The sequence below is a fragment of the Doryrhamphus excisus genome, chromosome 22 (assembly GCF_030265055.1).
Source record: "Doryrhamphus excisus isolate RoL2022-K1 chromosome 22, RoL_Dexc_1.0, whole genome shotgun sequence".
Lineage (NCBI taxonomy): Eukaryota > Metazoa > Chordata > Actinopteri > Syngnathiformes > Syngnathidae > Doryrhamphus > Doryrhamphus excisus.
This window is the reverse complement of record NC_080487.1, coordinates 5,206,029-5,228,162: the sequence shown is the minus strand read 5'-3', so window position 1 is coordinate 5,228,162 and position 22,134 is coordinate 5,206,029. Positions and strand designations below refer to the sequence as shown.

Genomic DNA, 22,134 nt, shown 5'->3' with positions numbered 1-22,134 from the left:
GCGATCTTATTACGTTCCACAAACCGCAAGTCATCTCCGTCACCTGTCTATGATGTCATTAGCATATGATGTCATTAACACATTTTGATACTTTTACATGCATGAAACAATAAATGCATTGAAATTATAACTCAAATAAATTAACATTTATCGCAAAAGTCCACTTTTTTCATTCACAATCCTTGAAACTATGTTGTTCTAAAGATATAAAAAGAGCTAAAAAAAAAGAAAGTGTGCAATGGAAAAAAGCACCCCAAGCCATTTATTATTGGCTTGTTGGACATTGCAGATGTAAAATTAGGCACTAAAAACTGGCTTTGACATATGAAAGTATTTTTTTAGCCTTTTTATAAAATAACAAATATGTCAAAAAATATCAAAGTGCCCCGTCCCTGCATCCTTTGATTTTTTTTACGACCCTTGTTGGCACCCCTGGATTAAAATGACTCTTGCGTGATTGTTGCAATTGTGTCACCTGACAGCCAATCAACTCTGACCGCTATTACAGTAAACCTCGGATATATCGGATTCAATTGTTCCCACTGGTTTTGTCCGATATAAGCGAAATCCGTTATATGCGTATACCGGAAAATGTCCGTTTTACGCATATATCGGATTTATATCCGGTATATGCGTACATCGGATTTTATCCGTTATAAAAAGGCACTTCCTTGACTATGTTTCCAATGTACCTGGACGCGCAGGCAACGCTGCAAACGCTGCAAATGACGTCGTATAGCGGCCTGTCACGATTCGGCGAATCGGAGCGCCACGATGCGGCCATCCGATATATGCGAGGGAAATTTAATGGAAATGCATTGGAACGGGACTGGAGATTTTGTCCGAAATAGGCGAAATCCGTTATAAAAAATGCGATATATGCAATGAATTTTTATTAGAAATGCATTACAGAAAAATTGGTTCTTTTTTATCTGTCCGTTGTGAGCGAATTTCCGATATATCCGAGTCCGATATATCCGAGGTTTACTGTACTATTATTATTGACTACATCAATAGAATACAATAGAATACCTTTTTCAGTGGTATCAGCACTCAACCCTTTGGATTCCAAATACTTTAGATCGGAACAATAAAACAATACTTCCGTCATCTCTGCACACCAATACCTGAACCTCAGCCATCCTTTAAGTCCCCCCCCCCAGTTTTCCGCAGTGGCTAACCCAAAGTGGTCCAAACAAAGCTACGGTATAATAGAGACAAATTATCAGTTGTATTTCTATCCTTGGGAGGCTGATGTTTTTATTAATTTATCTTCTGGACACTCCGTTAAACCCCCCTTTGTGTCTTTTTTTTATTGTTTGGGAACTTTAATACTGAGCCGTATTAATTAATGCAGCTCTTGCTACACTAGTGTATTCAGGATCTGGCACAGTAATTGCTAGAAATGCGGGACTTGAGGGATTCTGTTGATGTAATGATAATGATTTAAGTCTCCAGGCATCCATACGCTCCACTGTCACTACATTAGCTTGTCTTTTGTTTCCTGCTTTTGCTTTATTTAGTGTCGCACTAAAGGATACCTTGTTTCTGTACTTGTGAAATGCAACTGACTTTAAAGCCGTCATGGTAAATATAAATAGTCAGCAGTAACAATGCATTTTATAACAGAGAAATATATGGTCAAGAAGGCAAAAGAGGATTTCTGCAGCAAAGACTAAGAGATCATAAAGTAACGTCCACTGGCATCCAGTGTGAGGCGGATTTCATTGCTTCAGTGGCAGGAATCGCTGCAGCCAAAGAAAGCAAGAGTCAACCGCATGGCAGCCATGTAAAAAAAAAAAAAAACATGCTGTGAAGTTTTTGAAAGACACATCAACACATTAGTCCCACCCTGACAGGCTAATTGTGTGTCCCTGCAGCATTCGTTGCACTGATTGTTTTCCAACTGAGAATATGCTGCATCATGACTTATTTAAATGGATGCATCTATCTATGCCAGGCGCTAATTTGAACCAATGGGTCACATGGTAGTTTTCTTTTGTGAGTTGTGGAAAAGAGAAGCATCCTGTAACAACGCCAACTTCAATGAGATTGATCAATAGACGCCTTATTGGTGATTAGATGTTAGCCACAGTGACCACTAAGTACAGAAGTAAGGAAAAGAAGTAGTGGAAGATTCATTCATTTATTTATTTTCTACTGCTTATCCTCACAAGAGTCGCATGGGGTGCTGGAGCCTATCCCAGCTGTCTTCAGGCGAAAGGCGGGGTACACCCTGGACTGGTCGCCAGCCAATCACAGGGCACATATAGACAAACAACCATTCACACTCACATTCATACCTATGGACAATTTGGAGTCACCAATTAACCTAGCATGTTTTTGGAATGTGGGAGGAAACCGGAGTACCCGGAGAAAACCCACGCATGCACGGGGAGAACATGCAAACTCCACACAGAGATGCCCGAGGGTGGGATTGAACCCTGGTCTCCTAGCGCGCTAATCCCTAGACCACCGTGCCGCCCGCCAAACAACCATTCACACTCATATTCATACCTATGGACGATAAAGATCATGGTTTGTTGCATTTTGGGTACAGTAATGGAAAATGAAAATACAAACATTCTTAGCTTTTGTGTAAGTAGCTTTTCAAGGAAAACTGCACTTTTGAAGAATTTTACCCATCATCCACAACCTTATGTGAGACATGAACAAAAGGCCCAAGTCTGGGGATTCTAAAGAGAGAAAAACGACATTGTATTTATTCTACACTGTATTCCGAGCGATGCCATCCACTGCTTTAGTCTGTCCGGAAGTTTAGTTGGGAGCCTGCGGAACCTCAAAGGTGTCCTGCATGATTTATGATTTAACCTAGCATGAAAATAGCTAGAAAATTACTTCCTGTGTGTAAATGCAGCGTTGTAATGGTAATGGTAATGGTTTTATTTCATTTGAACATGCATCCCATAATCAGTTCACAGTTCCACATGTCCAAAAGGAGTAGGAAGAAGCAAAGCTTATTAAATCCTACCCCTCCATCTGGTACTTTTACAATCAGTAACTGTTACATTTGTTCACTTCCTGCTTTCCTAATATAGTTTGGGGTTTTTTAATTAAATTAAATTAAATTAAATTAAATTAAATTAAATTAAATTAAATTAAATTAAATTAAATTAAATTAAATTAAATTAAATTAAATTAAATTAAATTAAATTAAATTAAATTAAATTAAATTAAATTTTTTGTCATGTACCAAATTACGAGGTGATATGAGCATCCAATGACATAATGGGTACCATAGTAAGTGTCAATATAGTGATATATATAGCACATCATGACTGGTTCAAGACTCTTCATCCTTGTTGTTGGCACTTTTATAGCCAAAATAGGTGAATCCCCATTAGCTGCATAGTTAGCTGCCTCATGCTAACACTTTTTCTCTAATTAGAATGCTCATAATTCAGAAAGACCCTCGGTCATCTCTGTGTGGAGTTTGCATGTTCTCCATGTGCATGCTTGGGTTTTCTCCGGTTTCCTCCCACATTCCAAAAACATGCTAGGTTAATTAATTAGCGACTCCAAATTGTCCATAGGTATGAATGTGAGTGTGAATGGTTGTTTGTCTATATGTGCCCTGTGATTGGCTGGCCACCAGTCCAGGGTGTACCCCGCCTCTCGCCTGAAGACAGCTGGGATAGGCTCCAGCACCCATGCGACCCTCGTGAGTATAAGCAGTATAAAATGAATGAATGAATAATTCAGAAAGATGCGTGTTTATGTCTACATCAAGGATAGCAAATGATGGGGATTTTTTCCTTTAATGTTTTTTTTAAATCCCCCCCCCCCAATAAAAAACAAGCTGTAGGTTGCTCCCGTGTTTAAACGTCTACTTTCCTCCTTCACTCAGCTGTCATGCCATCTTCTTATCTTCAGATCTGCATCTTTCCTCTCCGCATCTTCACCTATCACTCCTCCACTGCCCCGCCAAGCTCCTCTTGAGCAAGTTATTTTTAATTACGCGTCAAAATGAAATCTCATTTGATTGGGAATAATCCAGTGCTGCCTAATCAAATTAACAAAGTCCTCTTTTGATTTTCAATTATCTTTCCTCCCGGCTCCAGCTGGCTTTGTACCCTCCGCTGGCTGTCAGCCACGAGGCAAATCGTTCTGTACATGAACACTTGGAGTCATGTGAACAAACCTAGAACGCCCCTTGGTGTTACCCAATTCCTCTGCCCCCCGTACCTCAACGCTTAAAAGTGGACAAATTGGGCCCAACGGGCACCCCTACTGTGTGGTCTATGCTGTCATTTTTTCATTTATTTATGTTTGATCCCTTCACCTTTAGGCAACGCGATACAGATCAGACGTGGTAAGTCATATCTACGCTTGTGATGTGCGATTCCGCTGATTCCGTGTCCGGTCCGATACTGAGTAATGGCCTTTTGTGTCTTTTTGTGTTGAGAAACCAACACAGCTCATCAAACTGAAATGAGCAACATAGTGTTTGGCCAATCATCACATTGGAGCAAATGCATGTAAACTGGGACTCACTGAGAAGTGACACCATGGAGACAACTATGGCAGTAATCCAATTCCAATCCATTTGTGCATGTAAACGTACTGAGTGTAGTTCCGTATCTCCGCAATGAACTCAAGCTAAAGGCCAATAAAAGGCAAGTATATATCCATCTGTTTTCTATGCCGCTTATCCTCATTAGGGTCTGTAAGTGTAAAAATTACCGAAAATGTTAAAACTTGGCTGCACTTTATGAAAATTTGTGACATTTTATGGTAATGGTAATGGTTTTATTTCATTTGAACATGCATCAGATTACAATTGAGTGCATCCCATAATCAGTTCACAGTTCCACATGTCCAAAAGGAGTAGGAAGAAGCAAAGCTTATTAAATCCTACCCCTCCATCTGGTACTTTTACAATCAGTAACTGTTACATTTGTTCACTTCCTGTTTTCCTAATATAATTTTTATTTATTTTTATTTTTTTATTTTTAATTTATTTTTAAATATTTTTACGAATACGATGACATAATGTGTACCATAGTAAGTGTCAATATAGTGATATATATAGCACATCATGACTGGTTCAAGTCTCTTCATCTTTGTTGTTGGCACTTTTATAGCCAAAATAGGTGAATCTCCATTAGCTGCATTGTTAGCTGCCTCATGCTAGCACTTTTTCTCTAATTAGAATGCACATAATTCAGAAATTACAAAAAAAAAAACATGCTAGGTTAATTGGCGACTCCAAATTGTCCATAAGTATGAATGTGAGTGTGAATGGTTGTTTGTCTATATGTGCCCTGTGATTGGCTGGCCACCAGTCCAGGGTGTACCCCGCCTCTCGCCCAAAGACAGCTGGGATAGGCTCCAGCACCCCCCGCTACCCCTCCATCTGGTACTTTTACAATCAGTAACTGTTACATTTGTTCACTTCCTGCTTTCCATAATACAGTTTAAGTTTTTTTTTTTTTTAATAATGTACCTTGTACCAAAGTACAAGGTGATATGAGCATCCAATGACATAATGGTTACCATAGTAAGTGTCAATATAGTGATATATATAGCACATCATGACTGGTTCAAGACTCTTCATCCTTGTATTTAGCAAACATCAACTGCTTGTATTGTTTCTTGAATTGGCTCATCGTTGTGCATTGTTTGAGGTCCTTACTCAATCCAATCCATAGTTTGATTCCACATACTGAAATGCTATGGCTTTTTAACGTAGTCCTAGCATAGAAGTGTTTCAAATTTACTTCTTCCCTAGAAGTGCTATACTGCAAGTTTCTAAAAATGTGAATTTACTAGCACATTAAAAACTGTCAAATTCTTAATGTCCTCTCCTCAATCCAGGCTTCTGCTGCAAAAAAAAGTACCCTGGAGGTGTAATTCCTGGTAATTGCATCCAAATCATATTGTACGAGAATGTGATGAGTACAGCATGGCCTGAGCAGATGACATCCCCAGACCTCCACAGGTTACGGCAGCGAGCTAATACCATGTAGATGTTGGTAGCACTTTGCCGTCCTGTTGGTCATTACTGGTCACTTCAAAGGTGCCATCACAAAAACTAAAACAAAAAAGTGTTAATCTTTTAAATGCTACCTGTTGCAAAGTCTCACAAGCCTTTTTTCATTCTCCAAATGATCCTTTTTAAAATTGGCTGACAGGAGGGACTCTAACACTTCTTCTCATAGCTGAGTATAAATCGCCCGGTGGCTGATCGATCGCAGCACCCGTAATGAATACTATATATTTGCCGTAGTGAGGGATTTGCTAGCCTGTTTTATTTGAATACTGTATAATTACAAATAGCCAAATGGGAAGACTGAAGTTTCACTCAGTTCGGACATCGGGAACACTGGAGTACTAATTAAAAGATAAGACACCGTAGGAATAACCTGACTATGCGGGGAAGCTTTACGAGCGGAATAAATCACAAAGAGAAACCAAACCAGGACGCAGGACACTTTTCCACGAGACAACAACCCAATGGGACCCGGTCAGGCTGGACTGCCGAGGGAGAGCCTGGAGGAAAACGGGGCCCCTGTTGATCAAAACGTCCCAAAGTCTAGATAGGAGGGAACATAGATGGAGGGAATCGGACCCTCTGAGCTGAGCAACTGTTCTGTTTTTGTCCAGATTGTTCAGATTTTGTCGAGATTTTGTCGAGATTTTGTCGAGATTTTGTCGAGATTTTGTCCAGATTTTGTCCAGATTTTGTCCAGATTTTGTCCAGATTGTCAAGATTTTGTCCAGATTATGTGCAGATTTTCTCCAGATTTTCTCCAGATTTTCTCCAGATTGTGTCCACACTGTGTCCAGATTGTGTCCAGATTTTGTCCAGATTTTGTCCAGATTGCTGAGATCTTAGATGCCCTTCACTTAGGAGGATTCGCTGGACACTCACTTGGGCCTTCTAAGAGTCATGGGATGCTGCCGAAAATCCAGTGGAGACTTTACACTCAACAGCTGAGGAGATTCATGACTTTTATTAGCCTCTGACAATAACTGTCAGCCAGCATTTCATATTCAAAGTAATGTGTATAATTATAGTTTTATGATCAGCCTCTGAATACATTTCCACAGCAATTCTATTTCAGAATCTGATGCTTTTCCACATTAACAAGGATTATCAATAGTTAATGTGCTGTGAGAGACAGCAGAGCGACGAGCCAACGCAGTAGTTAATTCTGTCCGTTTGCTAGAAATTAGCTTAAAGATTACTCAATTAACTCTATAAAATGTAATATTTACTTAGTAGTAATACTTTTTTATGCATGGTGACATTTTTTACCCTCATTATTTTTTAGATCTTTATTCGTTCATTTCATTGAATGAATACATTCCTTTCACTTCCTGTACCCAAAATGAATCAACTACGACATTAAGAAAACTTATCATCCACAATGCTTAGCCAGAGATGAACACATGCCTTTGTGAGTTTTCTCCGGGTACTCCGGTTTCCTCCCACATTCCAAAAACATGCTAGGGTCATTGGTGACTCCAAATTGTCCATAGGTATGAATGTTTACCTCGGGGCCACTGGAGCTAGGGTCTGGGTAAAGCTGGGCCGCATCAGGTTTTCAAAAAAAAAAAAAAAACGCATTTATTAAAAGCAGAAAAATATACAAACTTTTTCAGTGCTTTGGTTCCGATTTTCTACAAGAAAAGCTCTGATAAAACATTCCACTGTTCTCAAATATCTTTTCTGCACAAAATAAGATGAAAAATAAATAAACAAATCAAGAATAAAGAAAATCAATCAATCAGTAATAAATAAATATAATAATAATAATAATAAAACGGCAAATAATAAAAACTTAAGAAACCACATATAGTTGGTGGGTAGACAAATTATTTTTTTCAAATTAAAATTAAAGCATTATTAGAGCCCTGTAGACATGACAAAACACGACTATAGTCACATTTATACTCTTTTTATTTACAACATATTGCGCAACTGCAGGGTCTTGAGACACATGCTAACTCGCAAACTAGAGCGCTAGCGACCTAAACGGTAGCCTTCAAGTTATTTCCTTTAAACTTAAATAGCCAAAAACTTACCACTTCCACACGGATAGGGAGGATAACTATTAACAGTTATTTAACATTTAACATGAACATTAATCAAACGTAATAATTTTTTCTGGGTATATGATACCATACAGCATCCATATCAAACTTGCGCGGGCCGCACTAACATTAAACTTTCATATCAAGGCGGGGTCCTCAAACTAGTGTCCTGCAGGCCACATTTGGCCCGTGGGCCGTGTGTTTGAGACCCGTGTGTTAAAGCCTCTTATTTGTTTCTTTTCAACTGTTACCTGGCAACATGCATCGGCTATGAAACTCTTCCAATAGTTGTATATAGTTGTACATGTTTGGGTGTAGGAACAAGTTACTGCACCCTGAAGAGTTTGTCTAAAGTCCTTTGCAGCAAAAGGCAGCAGCACATCAACAAGTATTCTAGTATCTAAAACAGAGGCCTCCAGCCCTGTGGGAGAAATGCCCGTCTTTACAAGAGGAAGAAGACGGCGACAACTAAAAAGCTGCTGACTGTGGAGTCATTAGCCCAAGGCACTGCGTATGATAAGGAGGAGCGTGATGGAGGGTGATCACTGAGGCAGTCGCTGTGGTAGATTGGTACACTTGATATAGGTATACTTGATATAGGTATACTTGGTATAGGTATACTTGATGGTACTGTTGATGGCATACTTGATGGTACACTTGGTGGTACACTTGGTGGTATACTTGGTGGTACACTTGATGTTATACTTGATGGTACACTTGGTATAGGTATACTTGGTATAGGTATACTTGGTATAGGTATACTTGGTATAGGTATACTTGATGGTACTGTTGATGGCATACTTGATGGTACACTGGATGGTACACTCGGTGGTATACTCGGTGGTACACTTGATGGTACACTTGGTGGTTTACTTGGTATAGGTAGACTTGGTGGTACACTTGATGGTACACTTGATGGTACACTTGATATAGGTATACTTGGTATAGGTATACTTGTTGGTACTGTTGATGGCATACTTGATGGTACACTGGATGATACACTTGGTGGTACACTTGGTGGTACACTTGGTGGTTTACTTGGTATATGTATACTTGGTGGTACACTTAGTGGTTTACTTGGTATAGGTATACTTGATGGTACACTTGGTGGTTTACTTCGTATAGGTATACTTGGTATAGGTATACTTGATGGTACACTTGATGGTACACTTGGTGGTACACCTGATGGTACACTTGATATATGTATACTTGATATAGGTATACTTGATGGCACAGTTGATGGTACACTTGTTGGTACACTTGATATAGGTATACTTGATGGTACACTTGTTATAGGTATACTTGTTATAGGTACATTTGATGGTACACTTGATGGTACCCTTTAGAGTACTCTCCTAAAAGGACAGGACTAAAGTGTGTGGTGTGTGAAGGTCAGAATGCTTGCTGGGTTGTTGGAGGGATATAAATATAAATATAAATATACATGATTTCATTACACTTATTAAATATTTCATTTCAGAATAAAAAAAAAACATTCAGTTCCTCTCGGTGACGCTAAACAAACCATAAAAAGTATAAGGTAGTAACTTGGAGTTTTTCCCACAGAATAATCCAGTGGTCTCCTGTTCAAGTATTTCATATTTACTCAGTTGATTATTTTCCGATATGACATACTTTAAGTAGCAGATCATCCAAAGGCATTTTTTTTGGTTAATGACGTTGTCATAATTTATTCTTCCCTGCACGTCGTGAATAATAAAACGGGTCTTTTGTCTCATCAGGTTTCATGTGATGTGATCAAACGTGAGATTGATGTTCATATGAATTTCACAATTCTTTTTCACTATTTCAGCTTTAACTGTGCACTTTGTAACTGTAAATGTCAAGACGCCTGCCTCTGGCTTCAAAGCGTGTTTAGTTTAGGATGCAGAGACGACACCGAGATGCGTCCTTCCATCTGGAGAGCTTTTTGTTAGTCACGCAGCATCGCACTTTTATTCACAGCATTATTGTCACTGTAAGTCAAAATGGGAATATCATCCCATGAATATGTATAAATGGTACAAATATTTAAGTACGTATTTCCAAAAATGAATGAAAAAAATAATAAAACTAACTGCAATGCATCCAGCTCGTTTTGCTAATGTTGCTTTTTAAAGTTGATTTCATTATTAAATGTACGGCATGCAGGCTTATTCTGCAATAACTACAATGGTTTGTTTTTGTATTATAAATGGTATATAATAATAGAACACTGACTTGATGGTACACTTGATGGTACACTTGATGGTACACTTGTTGGTACACTTGATGGTACACTTGTTGGTACACTTGTTGGTACACTTGATATAGGTATACTTGATATAGGTATACTTGATGGTACACTTGATATAGGTGTACTTGATATAGGTATACTTGATATAGGTATACTTGGTGGTACACTTGATGGTATACTTGGTGGTACACTTGATGGTATACTTGATGGTACACTTGATGGTATACTTGATGGTACACTTGATGGTACACTTGATGGTACACTTGATGGTACACTTGATGGTATACTTGGTGGTACACTTGATGTTATACTTGGTGGTACACTTGATGTTATACTTGGTGGTACACTTGATGGTACACTTGATATAGGTATACTTGATGGTACACTTGATGGTACACTTGATATAGGTATACTTGATGGTACACTTGATATAGGTATACTTGGTGGTACACTTGATGGTATACTTGGTGGTACAGTTGATGGTATACTTGATGGTACACTTGATAGTACACTTGATGGTATACTTGATGGTATACTTGGTGGTACACTTGGTGGTACACTTGGTGGTACACTTGATGGCACACCTGATGGTACACTTGATATAGGTACACTTGATATAGGTACACTTGATGGTACACTTGATGGTACACTTGATGGTATACTTGATGGTACACTTGTTGGTACACTTGTTAGTACACTTTTCAGGCTTATTCTGCAAAAACTAGAATTTTTTATGTATTATAAATGGTATATAATAATAGAACACTGACTTTTAATACTGTAGTTTTCTGATAACAACATGGGATTCTGTCCTGTTGTACAAATTCATTGCAGTTGATTGATAACCTTGACAAGATCCGATCGATCGATATTATCAACAAGGCTTTTGCTGCTAATTTACGGTTATGACAAAAGAGAATGGTTGGTTGTCGGTTGGTTCTGTTGTCTGCCCTGGAATTGGACAATGCCACAGACTCGCTGAAGCCTTTCATTTATGCAAATTACCCACGTTCCCTGAACGTGTCACGACCTCCGTGCCCCCACGACTCTGATACCGCCGTCACGTGAACTACTGACATGTCTCCGTTTGAGATAGCGGCCCACTCCATGCGTCCATAGTGGTGAGACACAGGACGTGAGACGCTGTATTGGGATGAGGAGGAAAAGTAGCGAGCGACTGACTGGACTGGAGCCACATCGTATCAAGGAAGAGGAGATATTAGCAACTGGGAAAAAAAAATGGAAATGGAAATTTATGGACTTATTAATGGCTCATGCTGGTCTCGGAGTGTCGGCTTGTTGTTGACATTTGCCCATTTAAGTGCTTGTTCGTCACGTTACATAGATGTATAGCATGAGTATAGTGCTGATGACTATTGATTTTTATTAATATAGCCAGAGCCTTGTCGCCGCCCCCCCGGTACAAGGTTAAATCTTTATGTGTGTGTGTGAAGTGATGGTTATACCAGCAGGCGTTTTACCTGAAAGGTCAGGTGTGTAGTCATATCAAACTGTGGCATGGTGTGTGTGTGTGTGTGTGTGTCATTCAGACTGATTGAACGCCACCTGTGATTACCCTCTCTTGTTGGTCACGATGAAGCAGTAGCCCCTGCTGTCATCGCCGTGATGTATGGAAAATAAACTATTCCCATTATACACACACATGATGTGGGATAGACGTTACATGAGAAAATACAACAGAGAGGAATTCCACTCAGGGTCTCAAACACGCGGCCCGTGGGCCAAATGTGGCCCGCAGGACACTACTTTGAGGCCCCCGCCTTGATATGAAAGTTTAATGTTAGTGCGGCCCACTCAAGTTTGATATGGATGCTGTATGGTATCATGTACCCAGAAAAAATTATTACGTTTGATTAATGTTCATGTTAAAGGTTAAATAACTGTTAATAGTTATCCTCCCTATCCGTGTGGAAGTGGTAAGTTTTTGGCTATTTAAGTTTAAAGGAAATAACTTGAAGGCTACCGTTTAGGTCGCTAGCTCTCTAGTTTGCGAGTTAGCATGTGTCTCAAGACCCTGCAGTTGCGCAATATGTTGTAAATAAAAAGAGTATAAATGTGACTATAGTCGTGTTTTGTCATGTCTACAGGGCTCTAATAATGCTTTGTTCATTTTAATCTGAAAAAAATAATTTGTCTACCCACCAACTATATGTGGTTTCTTAAGTTTTTATTATTTGCCGTTTTATTATTATTATTATTATTATTATTATTATTATTATATTTATTTATTACTGATTGATTGATTTTCTTTATTGTTGATTTGTTTATTTATTTTTCATCTCATTTTGTGCAGAAAAATAAAAATTAAGATATTTGAGAACAGTGGAATGTTTTATCAGAGCTTTTATTGTAGAAATTGTAGTTATCCTCCCTATCCGTGTGGAAGTGGTAAGTTTTTGGCGATTTAAGTTTAAAGGAAATAACTTGAAGGCTACCGTTTAGGTCGCTAGCTTTCTAGTTTGCGAGTTAGCATGTGTCTCAAGACCCTAGAAAATCGGAACCAAAGTACTGAAAAATTTGTATATTTTTCTGTTTTTAATAAATGCGTTTTTTTTTTTTTTTGCAAAACCTGATGCGGCCCAGCCTTGCCCAGACCCTAGCTCCAGTGGCCCCCAGGTAAATTAAGTTTGAGACCCCTGCTTTAACAGGTTAGCAATTTCACTGGATATGTGGAAAGAGCAGAAGTAAGAGACTAGTGGGGGGGTTCGGGGGGTATCGTGATGAGAGATCGTACGGCCAGCATAATAAAGTACGCTAAGTGTAAGCCACCAGAATTATTGGGCTTTTACTCCAAAGCTGAATGCATCATCATTTTCCCTCCCAAAACGTTAATGTCACACAGGACGGCCATAAATACATCAGTGCATTAATTTAAGGGTCTACAATGGAGAAACCCACTCCATTGTTCTCCCCTGAGGCTGGAAAAGCCCTGGAATAATGGGATTTTTTATGAACATGTGGGAAGATGATATGCATGATGACACTCGCATGGCGCTGGTACGCGCATACACAATAGTGCTCAGATGTAAAAGTCACAACAAACAAATGTGAGAAAATGGCTTTTTTCCTCCGATATGTCATTTCAATTGTTTTGTCTAACAAGCGGTGAATCTAAGCCTTGCCTGATAATGGCCTGAAAATGCATTTCTATGGAAACCTTGTGTGTTTGAAATGTTTGGGTTGTTGGTTGGAGACAAGACAATATTTTAACTTTTATAAAAGTTTACAAAAAGTACAATGAAAAAACATATACACATATGACTATATACTGTGATCTAAAAATTCAATTTAAACTCTAAATAAACTCTTCAACACAAAAAATAACTATGACCAAGAAGAGGGCTCACTCTGTTCATGCCGTTGTTCCATAAACCAAAGGTGCCAAGGGGCTGGAAAAAGCCATTTATTAAAAACAAAAAAAATAAAAAAAAAACATTGCTTTTGTTCCGATTTTCTACAATAAAAGCTCTGATAAAACATTCCACTGTTCTCAAATATCTTATTTTTTATTTTTCTACACAAAATAAGATGAAAAATAAATAAACAAATCAAGAATAAAGAAAATCAATCAATCAGTAATAAATAAATAAATATAATAATAATAATAAAACGGCAAATAATAAAAACTTAAGAAACCACATATAGTTGGTGGGTAGACAAATTATTTTTTTCAGATTAAAATGAACAAAGCATTATTAGAGCCCTGTAGACATGACAAAACACGACTATAGTCACATTTATACTCTTTTTATTTACAACATATTGCGCAACTGCAGGGTCTTGAGACACATGCTAACTCGCAAACTAGAGAGCTAGCGACCTAAACGGTAGCCTTCAAGTTATTTCCTTTAAACTTAAATAGCCAAAAACTTACCACTTCCACACGGATAGGGAGGATAACTATTAACAGTTATTTAACCTTTAACATGAACATTAATCAAACGTAATAATTTTTTCTGGGTACATGATACCATACAGCATCCATATCAAACTTGCGCGGGCCGCACTAACATTAAACTTTCATATCAAGGCGGAGGCCTCAAAGTAGTGTCCTGCGGGCCACATTTGGCCCACGGGCCGCATGTTTGAGACCCCTGCTGTAAACTGTTCCAAAAAATGAAACCATAACCGTCATGTTGTTTAATTAATAGCAAGGCTGTCTTAAAATAAATATAGCAATGAGATGAGATTCTATGTCAATAAGTGTAAATCTATTGATTATGAATGACTGTCACACTAAATGTCTTCCATCAACTAATACAGCACGAGCGGCGACGAAAGGCTGCAAGCGACTGGAACAGGTAATGCAAGGCAACAATTAGTCGGCATCCCATAATGAGAGGTCTAAGGAAGCAGACCATCCTGCACTTCCCAGGGAGCTAAAGAAGGCTTTAATGAAGTGTCATATCGCTATTTGTCCAAAGGTTACGGTATGGTCTCAGCTGACAGAAAGCAAAGGAATTAAAAAGCATGTTTTTGTAGTCTTTCTTCTTCTCTCTGACCTGAGTCAGGACCAAGTCCGATACTGCTGTCAGCGTTTCTCCGTTATCAGCAATGTTCCATAAGCGGTGCTGATGTGTGGAGGAAAAGAATGAGAGAAAAATGAGGGGGGGTGGGGGAACCTGGCCGGGTTTGAATTCCTTGAATTACTCATAGCAGGGGTCTCAAACATGCGGCCGGCCCCCGATAAGTCAATTCCTGCAAAGTAGGTTTCCTTATTCCTCATATGTAACTGGCCTTAGGTTTTCATTGTACTTTTAAGTGTAGACTTATACTCTAACTCGTTTTGTCATGCTAGAATGCACAGAAAAGGGAAATAATAATAATAATAATAATAATAATAATAATGTGTTCATGATTCAAATAAGGGTTGGGAATCAGGGGCAAAATTCCAGTCCCCCTTTAAGCATCCCAAGCTACCAAGCTAACTAGTTAGCAAGCATATGGCACTAATCACTGTAATTAATAATGGAAATAAATGCCGTATTTTAAAAACTCACCGGGATTTTATTCTTCTCAGAAAAATAGAAACAGACACTAAACACAGGTAAGCTACATCGGCCGCTGAATTATTTCTACTTTTTTGTTTCTTTTCTCTGTTCTTGATGAGATGTGACATTTTGTCTTAATGAAGCGTTCCGTACTCTACATAAACACACTCGGGGCTAAACAATATTCCAATGATTTGCTCTTACAAATGCTACATTTCATACATCAACACATAAAGTACCGTAAATATAAAATGAAAATAGGAATTCATCGGCAGTTGCGGCTCGGTAAAAAAAAAAAAAAAAAAAAAAAAAAGAGGAAAGGAACTAGCGGAGGTTGTGAGATGTTGCTAGGCTGAGGTGAATGTTTATACTGCCATCTGGTGGCAGACTGAACACACTGCCGCAAAGTGCAAAACACTTCAGCAGCAGTGTAAATAAACCTGACACACTGTGATGACGTCACATGACACCCAGCAGCTCGCAAACACACACAGAGATACATATGGCTAATAACAAACAATGGGGCATAAAATAATAAAGATAAAATAGCCGGCCAGGATGAGCCAAGAGAGGAGATGACTGGTAATGAAAATTAAATACAGTATGTCCTTCCATGAAAAAAAAACTTTGTGTTTCCTTATAAAGTTCCCAAAAGCTATAAATGACTGAAAATACCTTCCTGGAACTTTAGCAGAAGTGAAAGCTTCATATAACAAAGCAATATATTGTTATTATATACCAATATAACAAAACAAAACAAAACATAAAATATAGTCTAAAATGAAAGTAAAATGCCCACTTTAGGTCAACATAAAACTAAAATGAAAGTAACACGCTAACATTAGGTCAACATAAATGTAGTCTAAAATGAAAGCAACACGCTGACATTCAACTTCTGTAAGTTAACTCTTAAGTTTAGCTAAATCTGAAACGATGAGTTAGCTAATGCTCAATAAAAAAACAAAAATGGTTAATTATATTGGTCTTAAAATGTAAGTAAAAGTAACGAGTAGTGACATTGCTCATTAGGAATGGCTACCCTAATTAGTAGATTGAAGTGCACACAAAAAGCCAAGTGAAGTGAACATAAAAGAAGAAAGTAATTAAGTCCTATGGCACCTAAAGTAGTCATTGGAAGTGTGTGGAATACGACAATACGTCATGTAGTGATTAGGAAAGTAGAGCGATCAAATATAATCATGATTCTAATGTGAATACGACTCTTTAATGGCGGTAGTGTTGTTGTTTTTTCATATAAAGATAACTGAGCGCCACAATAGGTTAAAACCCTATTTGCAGTAAATAGATGTGACCACAAGGTGGCGTGGTTAGTACAGAAATAGCAGCGACAGTCATTCACACCAAAGCAGTTGAGGAACAATTGGCAGACTGCAGGCCTGAAGTACTGATTATTAGCTATTAGCTATTAGCATTGTCGTGTGAAAGCTTGTTATTCAGCTTTCTCTGCCATTGTTCATACTATATTATAGTAACCCCCCCCCTTTATCATAAACCCAGCCATAAGGTAGGATTCCTTATTCAGAAATGACATATTTTCATAACCTTTTACAACCTCCAAAATATGAATTTTATGACATAGTATGACATAATAGGCGGTCTAGTGGTTAGCGTGCAGACTTCACAGCTAGGAGACCAGGGTTCAATTCCACTCTCGGCCATCTCTGTGTGGAGTTTTCATGTTCTCCCCGTGCATGCGTGGGTACTCCGGTTTCCTCCCACATTCCTAAAAACATGCTAGGTTAATTGGCCACTCCAAATTGTCCATAGGTATGAATGTGAGTGAGAATGGTTGTTTGTCTATATGTTCCCTGTGATTGGCTGGCTGGCCACCAGTCCAGTCCAGGGTGTACCCCGCCTCTCGCCCGAAGACAGCTGGGATAGGCTCCAGCACCCCCTATGAATAAATGAGTATGACATAATATCCTATAGTCACCTTTACGTTTGTTTGCATTGCACACGTAGAGAGGGGCGGCGACATGATGGGGGTCGGGGATCTCCATGAACACGTCTCATTATTAACCCGTTAATGCGTCATTATGATCATCTACATGGGGATATTTAAGGATGGAGCCAACACCAATCATCAGCTGGGATAGGCTCCAGCTCGTCTATCGATTCAATAGACATATACAGCGATGTTTGAGGCTCAGGTTGGTGACCATGTAACACCACATGCATGCTTTAATAAGGGCATGCACATCCTCTTCCTAGCGGCTTTAATCCATCTGAAGCATTTCAGCCACGAGAGGTTTAATATAAACATTGTGACAACACAAGAAGCAGAGTCGTCTCCATCCTCCAATTGCATTTCCTGTCTCTTTCCCGCTGGACCAAATAATGAAATACATAAATACAACATGATTTTTGAGACAGTGGGCTAAAGTGTATTCCTCCTCAACCCCGTTCTAGCTTTGGTGTTTGTGTTCTTTTCAAAACAAAAACACAGAACAGGCAAATGAATAATGGAACCGAGTTGCTAATCCAGACGGGCCGACAGCAGAATGCTTCAAAGCTTTATTATGATCTTGCAACACCGCTGCAACACGACAATTATCATATTCAATCGCAGCAATAGCAGACGTTTTATGTGATGAAAGCAAGTGACCCGACTCATGATCCCGCCAACACGACAGAATTATTATAGCGAGATGTTTCTTCTTTGGTTATTTGTTAGAAAGGGGACACAACTGCATACATTTGAGGACCAAGGGAGCTAACAAACACCTGCGGTTTTGGGGGAAATTATAATTCTAGCCCAAAATAACCCAGTCCCATTTCTGTTGAAAGGAAAAGCAAAGGGGAAACACCACAAACCAAGTGGAACAATACAGGGGTGTGAAAAAGTCTTGGCTCACTTCCCGAGTTAAATTAGCCAATATTAGCCAATAACAACACAACTGAATACGAAATCCAGTTTATTGGTTCTCAACTGAATGTGTTTTAAACAGAGCGCAGGAGATGGAACAAGTAAAAAATATACCACTTCCACATGGAATGGGAGGAGAACTTCACTCATGTTGGACATGCTATGGCTTTGGAACAGTTTACAGCAGGGGTCTCAAACACGCGGCCCGCGGGCCAAATGTGGCCCACAGGACACAACTTTGAGGCCCCCGCCTTGATATGAAAGTTTAATGTTAGTGCGGCCCGCGCAAGTTTGATATGGATGCTGTATGGTATCATGTACCCAGAAAAAATTATTACGTTTGATTAATGTTCATGTTAAAGGTTAAATAACTGTTAATAGTTATCCTCCCTATCCGTGTGGAAGTGGTAAGTTTTTGGCTATTTAAGTTTAAAGGAAATAACTTGAAGGCTACCGTTTAGGTCGCTAGCTCTCTAGTTTGCGAGTTAGCATGTGTCTCAAGACCCTGCAGTTGCGCAATATGTTGTAAATAAAAAGAGTATAAATGTGACTATAGTCGTGTTTTGTCATGTCTACAGGGCTCTAATAATGCTTTGTTCATTTTAATCTGAAAAAAAAAATAATTTGTCTACCCACCAACTATGTGGTTTCTTAAGTTTTTATTATTTGGCGTTTTATTATTATTATTATATTTATTTATTTATTACTGATTGATTGATTTTCTTTATTTGTTAATTTATTTTTCATCTTATTTTGTGCAGAAAAATTAAAAATTAAGATATTTGAGAACAGTGGAATGTTTTATCAGAGCTTTTATTGTAGAAAATCGGAACCAAAGCACTGAAAAAGTTTGTATATTTTTATGTTTTTAATAAATGCGTTTTTTTTTGTTTGGTTTTTTTTTTTGGAAAACCTGATGCGGCCCAGCCTTGCCCAGACCGGAGCTCCAGTGGCCCCCAGGTAAATTGAGTTTGAGACCCCTGCACTACAGTGATGTAATCATCCTACCAGAATACTGCGTATGACTTCTCTTTCAGTCTTTTTGGATTAACATCCGGCTGTAGTCGACCACCAACAGCGAAGACAAAACACAGTGAGATCATGCAAACTCCACACCTTGACTGTTAACCAACCAACATCCTCCATGTTTTTTTTTCTATTTTAATAACGACAAAACATGGTTTGTTCTGCAACGTTGACTCCACTTTTTAAATGAAGTCGACAACTCCGACAGAATAACGTACAACTTTCATAAGACGGCCTCACAAACATGCAAATTAGTGTGAAATTACTATGTCATCATTCATATAAACGACAACGCGAGCGTAGAGAGGCGATTCATTATTTACGACAAAGGCTGTTATAGGCTACAAAACATAAAACCGCAAACAAAAACGGTTTCAGTCTTAAAGCCAAATGATGTGTCAAATGTGTTTTTTGGGGGGGTGTACGGGTGGCGCACATACACCGTACAGGCCCAGTGTAGAATATCTTCCTTGCCTTTGGAAGAGTTAAGTGCTTGCAAATGTACCCTGCAGCGTCAACACTGGCACTACCGGCTTCGTTCCTCATTACCATAAAGACATTTAGCTGCAGAGACTAATGAATGGATGAGAGGAAAGGTGATGGCTGAGAGAGACAGGAGGTAGAAACCAGAAGAAGGAAGCATAACATGTACAGTGGAACAATTGAAATCATCAAATTCATAAACTTATTTATGTACTGTATCAACCAAAGAGGCAGTTTTACTACACAATATTTGTGAGGACTTGACATATTTGCACTTTCCACAGACTCCCATGCAGTTGGCACTTTAAGGAGTTTAGACGGCGTTCGAGTGGCTGCATCGCCATGCTGCACCGCCATTGACCCGACAGGAGGGGCCACACAACAGGCGTGTGCATGAATCACGTATTCGATAGCAGCCTTTTGCTGCCTCGGGTCACAGAGACTGATAGTTTCCATCAGGAGCGACGGGTTAACCTTCTCCGGTGTCGACTCCGACCTACTGAGATTTACAGCCCGGGTAATATCACATGCAGCGGCCACTCACACACACCGATTCCACACTGCACTGATAACCGAGTCTCTTTGAATGATGGCGCAGGGCAACACAGTGGGGCGGAGAGTGGGGGTGTAGCGCCGAGAGAACATATGGATAGGGAAGAGAAAGATAATTGTATTATTTTTAGTGATGCTTTTACTTTAAGTGTGCATGTTGGCGTCATGGGGATTTAACACAACACAGCCTTCACTTCACTCTATTTATGGATGTGATCGTAAAAGGTGTTCAAGGTGTGTGTCCGCTGCCTCTGTTTGTGGGACGAGAGGTCCTCAATCATCACACCAGGAATGATGTGCGTGTGTGTATGTCCATGTAGAGTGCTTCTGTGGCCCGTGTTACAGAAGAAAAACCAATATATACATTCAGTTTTTTTGGTAATGGTAATGGTAATGGTTTTATTTCATTTGAACATGCATCAGATTACAACTGAATGCATCCCATAATCAGTTCACAGTTCCACATGTCCAAAAGGAGTAGGAAGAAGCAAAGCTTATTAAATCCTACCCCTCCATCTGGTACTTTTACAATCAGTAACTGTTACATTTGTTCACTTCCTGCTTTCCTAATATAGTTTAAGGTTTTTTTTACTTTATTTAAATTTTTAATTTTTAATTTTTAATTTTTAATTTTTAATTTTTAATTTTTAATTTTTAATTTTTAATTTTTAATTTTTAATTTTTAATTTTTAATTTTTAATTTTCATTTGTTTTTATTTTTTACTTTATTTAATTTTCAATTTTCAATTTTTTATTTTCAATTTTCAATTTTCAATTTTCAATTTTCAATTTTCAATTTTCAATTTTTTATTTTTTATTTTTTATTTTTTATTTTTTATTTTTTATTTTTTATTTTTTATTTTTTATTACTTGCACCTGTGTTGCTCATCAAAGAATCAGATGAGTTACTAGATGTACAGTTGGAGGAGTGGATCAGCACCATGGACAGCAACCGCTCCCTGTTCCTGGGACCTGGCTTTTGCTTTGCACAAAAAGGCACCTGTGTGCAGCATAGTGGACTAATGTGATGTCTCCTCTCCAGCTACGTTGGAGGACAGGACATACACGCAAGTGGCCAGTGGGCGTGGCTACATTTCGCTAACTTTCAACACAGAAATCAAGAAGGACCAGCCAAGAATTGTAAGAGAGGATTTCTAGAGTTAAATGGCCGCAGCAAATAACCGGGACCGTGGTCCTCGTCACCAAAATCCCACTACACCTTGGACCAAGTAGGGGGTAAGTCATTGTCGAAGCGCTACACTGCTGATAGGGATGTCATACAACTTCCTGTCAATAAATGTCAACTATTCTTCAAAAAGGTATAATCTGTTAGGGAACGCACTGCTCTGATTGGTTAAACATAGTGGAGGAGGCGGGGAAAAGGTAAAATGCTGCCTACTTACAGAACGATGTCAGAGAGGTGGGCAGGTCTTAATGTGTCTTCACCAGGATGCAAACCTATAGAAAAGCAAAGACAAAATCGTTAAGCATATTCCTACTCTTTAGACCAGGGGTCTCAAACACACGGCCCACGGGCCAAATGTGGCCCGCAGGACACTAGTTTGAGGCCCCCGCCTTGATATGAAAGTTTAATGTTAGTGCGGCCCGCGCAAGTTTGATATGGATGCTGTATGGTATCATGTACCCAGAAAAAATTATTACGTTTGATTAATGTTCATGTTAAAGGTTAAATAACTGTTAATAGTTATCCTCCCTATCCGTGTGGAAGTGGTAAGTTTTTGGCTATTTAAGTTTAAAGGAAATAACTTGAAGGCTACCGTTTAGGTCGCTAGCTCTATAGTTTGCGAGTTAGCATCTGTCTCAAGACCCTGCAGTTGCGCAATATGTTGTTAATTAAAAAAGTATCAATGTGACTA

The 22,134-nt window shown here is 38.8% G+C and overlaps 1 protein-coding gene across 14 annotated transcripts in view; it reads right to left on the bottom strand.

Moving 5' to 3' along the window:
- Positions 1 to 22,134, bottom strand: part of rbfox3a (RNA binding fox-1 homolog 3a) — a 317,090-nt gene that overhangs the window by 256,953 nt on the left and 38,003 nt on the right. For all 14 annotated transcript variants that reach the window (XM_058062410.1, XM_058062406.1, XM_058062412.1 and 11 more), the window contains one exon: positions 21,661 to 21,715. The gene's annotated coding sequence lies outside the window, so the exon portion shown is untranslated. The remainder of the gene's footprint in view (positions 1 to 21,660; positions 21,716 to 22,134) is intronic.